Source organism: Capsicum annuum, chromosome 10, assembly GCF_002878395.1.
Source record: "Capsicum annuum cultivar UCD-10X-F1 chromosome 10, UCD10Xv1.1, whole genome shotgun sequence".
Lineage (NCBI taxonomy): Eukaryota > Viridiplantae > Streptophyta > Magnoliopsida > Solanales > Solanaceae > Capsicum > Capsicum annuum.
The window spans coordinates 19915564-19923718 of record NC_061120.1 but is presented as its reverse complement, the minus strand read 5'-3'; positions in this window follow the sequence as shown (position 1 = coordinate 19923718).

The window sequence follows — 8155 nt, the reverse complement described above, 5'->3', positions numbered from 1 at the left end:
TCAATGGGTCGATTAGAGCTAATTTGGAATTAAAATTTGATGTTCTAGAAGGTGTTGTAGAAACTATCAAACGTTGTCTCAGTTACTGCGATTGCGATCACCGAGACCACAATCGTAGAACTGTAATCACGGTCTCTGCGATTGCAGTGAATGGTCCATGATTCCCATAACTAAAATGAGTTTTTAGCTAAGTCCTAAAATATTTCTTGCCTAGTTCTCACCCTAAAACCTGCTCTAGCATAGCCACATGAGCTTATCTTAGTAATCTAGAATGGTTTTGGCATGACTACGCTAAAAATGGTTCGAATTATGTTGCCTACAGGTACTCACTATGGGGTACTACGACCACATCCATTTCATGGCTCCAGAATGCCACAGCCAGTATTATAGTGACCTCTCAAGTACCAAATTACTCCAAGAGAGAGGTATTTGCATGGACAGGGTGCCCAAAAATTTTCCAGACTTCTTCGACAGGCTTGATACTATCAGGTGGATAAGCTTTTCTCCGGACCCCTGTGAGGTATATGAGCACTGGGTAAGAGAGTTCTATGTAAATCTTAGCATAGTCTCCCTTTTAAACCTAGTGATGATGATTAGAGAGAAGGAGGTGCATTTTGAGTTGCACAAGTAAACGAATTATATGTTCTCCTAGATGCAGATATGGCTAATTTCCAAGCAAAGGGCTGTGAGCGAGGGACCTAGATGGCTATCATTCTATGCCTCGACAGAGAGCTTTCTTGGGCTGCCACCAAAAGAGGAATCTCCATCCACAAATTCACAGTAGAGGCCAGAATCTGGTTGAATGTCATATGCAACAGAGTTTTGCCTTGTATATATATGAATTTGATCACTGATTTGTGAGCTTGCATGGTAGCCTTCTTATGTCTGGTATTTCTCTAAAGGCTGGCCAGATTGTGCTTGAAGAATGGAGGCATTTCAAGATTTACGATGGTACACTTCTTTCTTCTCCTTCTCTTATTATTAAGTTGTGCAGGAGAGATTAGGTAGAGGAGTATCCTACAAATACTTAGGTGAAACCAAACCCCTACATCACTCCACTCAAAATCAAAGGCTAGGGTGCACCTGGTCAGAGCAAAAAGAGAAAAGTTGACTTGGGCAAGTCTACAGCTGAGGAGCCCGAATCTTGTAGACCATCCATTGCTGGGACTCTAGAAGACATTGGTATTAATATCTACACCATTAAGGAGCTTGTATTAGGTTTCCCTCAGGGGCCGGGAGATCCATCCACCAGGCATCACTCATATAGATCACTTATATATTATGAGAAGTATAAGAAGGAGCAATAGACACAGGGAGCCATTGTGGCCAGGCTCGAGAGAGCATACTCAACATTGGTAGAATCTCATAGAGATCTTATAGAGTCACGTAAAAAGAGAGTAAAGAGAGAGAGAAAGAGAGATAAATTCCTTACCAAGATATGGAGAGAGGTAAAAGGCATCATCAAGGTACTCAAACCCAAGGAGAGAATACCTTTGCCAAAAGTCAAGAGTAATGATGAGGCCCCCACTGAGTGGTCTGATGATGATGATAGTAGAGATGATGCAGGGTATGCTGAGAGAGCACTTCCTGAGGATGATTCATGGAGCACCATTTTCCCTTATCTTTTTATTTATGTAGTGGGGAAATTGCTAGATTTTCAGTTAGGGGTGCCTGTCCCTGGATTTGTATTTCTTTGATATATTTATGGATATTTTTGGTATTGTTTTGATGACATTGTGGATGGTTTTTATTTTACTTTTGGATTGATACATTTGGGCACTCTGATGGTGCCCATATTTCATGGATTAGTCATCTCGTTTTTGTTTTTAGATTCCCTATTTTACTTTAGTTTATTTTGATTATAGTGATGCTTGGTGAACTTTTTTCTATGATAGATTGAGTGATGACATTCTTAAGGGAAAATCATCGTGAGTTAGGTTTTGATACATAGATATAGAGGAATTCTGAGTACTTGTGGCATCAAGATCACAAATGCAAGGAAAGGCATCAAGATCACAAATGCAAGGAAAGTCTGAGTACTTGTGGCATTATGAATTTTGGATTGCACACATGCCACTGGCGATGTCTGAGTAGCCATATGGTAGGTTTTCCCATAGTAGACCAAAATGTGAGACTAAGGCTTCAGTTGTTTCCATAAGTTAGCAAAGTGTATGTGGTGCAAATGCAAAACAAACAACCCTCTCCGTCCCAAGATTTTCCAAAAATCAAGGCCATGGACATGAGCAACCTTGTAACAAAACTTTGTCTCTTTTTATGACTCCAAAATTTTTGACTTGTACATATTGATAGATACTCCATTTTTTATATCTAATGTGAGGGGAAATTGAGCCTCACTGGTGAGTCCACATGCCATGTACAGTGATTTTGTTTGTCTAAATCTCATGTGTACTTGTGTTATCTAGAACTTGCCCCATTAGTCTCTCAAATCTAAATGTTGATTGTATTTGGTTGGTGAGATGATCCTAGGACATCTTTATGACATTAGAAGCCCTCTTTAGCCTAAAAAGACTACTCATGCATAGATGTTATCCTTAGTCACCCATTTTGAGACTTTGGACCTTTCCTTGGCTGACACATTGCAAACCGCTACTCATTAAAATTTTATCCTTCTTTTGAACCCTACCCTCCTTGAACTTTAAAATGCAACTCGAGGCTAAAATCCTATGTTGGTGATGGTAAAGATTGAAGGAAGTAAATTTGGGCCACAAGGCTTTAAGTGTTTGTCTATAATCCTAAGTAGTGAGAGAAAAATTTGTAAGAAAGAAAAAGGACCCAACAAGGAAGGAAATTGCATGAATTTTGCAAGGAAAAGAAATCAATGAAATTGGGTGAACAAAGAGAGCAAAAAGTAGGCACTTGTATATAAAGTGAAAACAAAAGAAGTGGCCCATAGTCAAAAATTAGATTAAATTATGTAATGTAGATGTTCAAGGAGGGTATAGCCTTGTTGTTCCTAAGTGATATCCTACTCTAACCAGAACCTACGTTACAAGCTCAAAAAGACATTCCAGATCTCCAACCATTTGCTTTGGTTGTGGTGGCGATTGAAATTTTTGGAAAGCCTATGGTATGACACTTGTTATCATAGAGAATTATTATGAGGGATAGAGTTTTGTGCTTAAAATTCCTTGATACATATTTGGTAGCTTGGTGTGTGAAATATTCTTTCTTGTGAGGAGACATGTGAACGAGTTGAGGTAGGTGATTTTTTCACCTACCGAGAAAAGAGGCAAAAAGGGTATATTGTGGTTAAGGTCAAAAAGTGAGTCACTCATAGAGTATCAGTAATTGTTGCATAACGGCTCTTTAAAGTCTTTTGCATCCTTTCTTAATGTCTTTTTTGTTAAGGGGTGTCTGGAGAATAGCTTAGGCCATGTTTGAAGAGCTACTTTAGTTAATGACTAATTTTATTGTCATTGTGATCATTGGGTAATCTATTTTGGGCGTAATATGAATTATCTCATGGTAAGAGATAGTATCTCTTAAGGACAAGCAAAGCTTTAAGTTGGGGGTGTTGATGAGTGGTGAATTTACCACTCAATCAAAATCCACATTCATGCACATTACCATGTTTTGAATTGATAAGAGAGACATGATTGTTATTGAATGCACGAACATCCATTTTTTTGCAAACACAAAGGTAATAAGATGGAAATGAGTGGATTGAAGCTAAAAAGAGAATAAAAGAGAGCAAAGAAGTGCAGCTAAAGACCTGGAGCATAACATGACCACAGTTATCTTGATCACGGTCTGTAGGCCGCGATCGCAATCAATCAAGATCAGTCATCTAACGCGATCACGTGAGTTTTATCGCGATCGCATAGCTACAATCACAAAAAAACTAGTGCGATCGCGGCAGCACAGGATTTTGCCCAAAGAAATACACATAATTCTAGTGATCAAATCCCAAATTTACCCTAAAGAAGACTCAAACCCTATCATCCTCCATACATTCTACAATCCCTAATTTTGTGGAACCTTGTCTAGTGCTAAGCCTCCATTTTTGGAGAAGAAAATATTGTATAAATTTTGAGTGAAGAATATATTGGAGTAGCTTCCAGGTGAAGGATTAGTTATCTCCCATTGAAGATTTATGGATGTTCAAAGTTTGAAGTAACATTCACTTAGTTTTTCATATATTTAATCAATGGAGGTTATTGGGTACATCTTGCTTTCTGTTTCTATGTGTAGCTTGTTCTTCCTCTTAGGATTATGCTAGATTAGGGTGTAATTATGTGTGGGATGTGATTTGCTTGTGCATTTACTAGCTTGTCATGTTGGGTTCTATATTGTTTGATTAAATTGGTTAGGATTTGTAGGTAAAAGCCTCAAATACCAAAATTGGGTTTGTGGATGAAAATTCTAAGCTCTTAGAAGCCTAAACCATCCTTGAAAAGGGGCTTCGGGTGAACTTTAGGAGCCCGCATCGTCCTTGAAAGAGGGATGTGGGAACCAAGGCAATAATAGAAAATTTATGAGCATGGTTGACTAATTTTCACTATCTTATACATAAGGAGATTGCGAAGTTAACTATACTTAGGGCACCATCCTAGAAATAGGGATGTCTAATTGAGGTATTAGGTGGTTTGGATTGAAGCTCTCATTAGGTACTAGAAAGGGTCAATAAGTGACACCCTAGAGGTTTTGTTGACAAAATAGCCTCAAGGACTTCCAACCTAGCCTACCAACATTTAAAATTTGTATCAAGTCATCATACTCCCATGCATAAGTTAACCTTGAATTTATACTAGAAAATCCCAAAAAGAAATTCTAGTCGTGATACCATTCAAACCACCTTTTTTTACATTCGAGTATTTTAGGTTTGAATTTTAGCAAGTGTCCATAATTTCAAGCTAATTTAATCGTCATTTACATTGTTCCTCATGGATTCGACCCCGACTCTTGTTGGGTAATTATATTGACAACGATCGCCTTGCACTTAATTTGACGTGTAAGTTGAGCGTTATCAATGGGTTAATTTCCTTTTCATTGGATAATTTTGTTTGCTTTGATATCATAGTTTACTATTTCTTTATGCTTGAGAATGATATTTTTTTCCATCTCATCATTTATCTATTAATTGTAGAATTTTCGAACACATACTAATTCTTCCTTTTTATCTTTTTGTTTGCATGAATCTTCTTTAGAGTTCAAATGGACTCCTTTCCTCTTGCATTTCGTAATGGGTCAATGAGGCCCACCTTTTCGAGTCAAGTCCAAAGTCTATTATATGGCGTGTGGGTGCTAGAAGAAGGAAAATGGGTCAAAACCCATTAATGAGGTCGCTAAGAGACTTGAAAAGTCCTAATTTTTAATATTGTCTTATTTTTATTTATTCATTTAGTCATTTATTTATTCTTTCATTTGTGCCTCCAAGCCAAAGTTGTAATCTAATACATGTGAAACAAATTTTAGGCCCCAAAGGTCTAAAAAGATAGTTTAGGACAGGTTGTAAGACAACAACCCGATTGATTAGATTAGAACAGGTTATGATCCAAAAACTCAAGTATATAGATTAGGAGGGGTGAAGATGAGTCAAAAGCTTAAATTAGCTTAGGACAAGGTTTATGAATTTGGGCCTAATGTCCTAAGTATATTAGTCTCCCCCTTTTCCCCTTATATGCTAATTGTTTTTAGTTTTCTTAGACTTAGTTAAAAATCCTCGCTAAGTTGTCAAAATCTGTTTTGCACAAATATTGAAAACAATTTTTTCCTTAATCGATTTCTTTTCAAAAATCAATTTCCCTTTTTAAAGTTAGTCAAAAAAAATTGTTTTCAAATATTTGGAAAACCGCAAGTTAGCGGATACTCTTGGTGCATTAACAACCTTACAAGAGTATTAATAGAAACCACTTGCTCGGGATTCTAAACTTAAAATAATTTTTCTGTTTTGAATCTTTTAAGTAATATTTTAAGTTTTTCTTGATATTTTCTCAAAAATTAAGTGGCGACTCTGTAATTTCTTAAATTATTTCAAAATTTTCTTTAATATTTCAAAATGGTTTAAATAGTCAAAAATAGTGTTTTTTAACCCTTTGAAATCGAAAAAGGGAAAAACATTTTGTATATTTTATTTTCTACTTTGCTCGATCGGCCTATGATACCTACTGAGTAGAAGTGGACCTTACTCACTCTTACTTCACCCTTCTGGTGCAATTCAGGTTCGGGTGCGCCTCAGACTGGTTGATTTCGGGCGCATACATTTTACTCAAGGTAGTGAGTGGACATTCATACGTCCGGAGTTCATCTTTATCTTTTTGCACTAGTTATGTCTTTATTAGTATTCGGACACAGTTATGATTTCTTGTGGCTATTTTCTGATGTATTTAACTCCGAAATTATATTAGTAGTTCTTATACTGTTGACACAAGATTTTGGGAGTCATGGTTGCATGTGTTGATTTTATTCTTTTCACTTTTATTATATCGATGTGGTTTGGCTTCGTTCAAGAAGCCTTACCTTGGGGCCATTTCTGTCTTTTTTTTGTGTGTATCAATTTGGGTGAGAAACTTACTTATCAAGGCTCACCGCGACAAGTGTCATCATGACCTATCGTGATTTTGGCTTGTGACAAACAACAACAACAACAATAATAATACTAAATAAATAAATATATAGTAGTATCAACAGTAGCAAGATGACGCAATACTGGTAAGTAGCAATAATAGTGATAGTAAAAAATAATAATTATAACAAAAAAAAATCATCTAAATTGATTTCAGAATTTTCGCTAATTAAAATTTATAGATTATAGGATAAATATGCATTTTATTTGAAAAAAAATTAAGGATAAGGAAAGAACAATAAAATGATATTATTATAACAAATTTGATATGGTATAATATTTAAATTTGAACTCAGATAGAATTTTGAATGGAAATGGAATTCTAACTTCTTAACATCTTCTAAATTGATAACATTTACTATTATTATAAATATACATTAATAATAAAAAAATTAAATATTAAGTTAAAAATAAAAATACAATAATAATAACAATAGCATATTAACAAATAAATAAATAGATAATATAATAAATGAACTCTTACAATTCATAAACCTTTTCCTTTTAAATTTTTAAAATTATATTTAAAAGATAATAATATTAATATAACTAATATTAATAATAGTAGTACATATGTAGTAGTATTAATTTTAACTTCCTTTAAAAAAAAAACGTAGTAGTAACAGCAACAGCAACAGCAACAGCAGCAACAGAAGAAGAAGAAGAAGAAGAAGAAGAAGAAGAAGAAGAAGAAGAAAGGGGAGGAGGAGGAGGAGGGGGAAAGATGATGATGATGATGATGATGATGATGATGATGATGATGATGATGATGATAGGTAAATAAATAAATTTTAGTTCAAACAGTAGCAATATGTGGTAGTACTGGTAAGTAGTAAGAGTAGTAATAATAAAAATAATAATTATAATGATAAAAAAAAAAATCAACTGAATTGATTTTTGAATTTTTCTCTAATTAAAATTTATAGATTATAGGATAAATATTAATTTGATATTAAAAAAAATAAGAATAAGGAACGAACAATAGAGTGATCTTATTACAAAATTTGATAGATATAATATTTAAATTTGCACTCAAATAGAATTTTGAATGAAATGGAATTCTAACTTCTTAACATCTCCTATATTTATAACATTTAGTATTATTATAAATATACATTAATAAAAATAAAAATTTAAATATCAACTTAAAAATAAAAATATTATAGTAATAATAATAATAACAACAACAACATACTAACAAATAAATAAATAGATAATATAATAAAAGAACTCTTACTCCCCAAAACTGATGTTCTCACCCTGGTAAGGCCCATAAACCTGGACTTCGAAGGCCTGCTTCATGAAATGGTGATTGTCCTACTGCCACAGAATCTGTCAAAGCTAGAATTAGGCTAAGCTTGCGAAAACCTATACTAGGAGATTACTACAAGGCCAAGCTCTCCCCCTTACCAAGAATAGGAAAGCCCCAGAACTGCCGAGCTCCTCAGACCCTCTAGGGAAGGGGAAATCAATTCTCCAAGAGAACCCTCAAACCCCCCCCCCCCCCAATGAAATAATGCAGAACTGCATAGTAGGGAATAAGGGGGGACAACAATACTCAATTTAGGA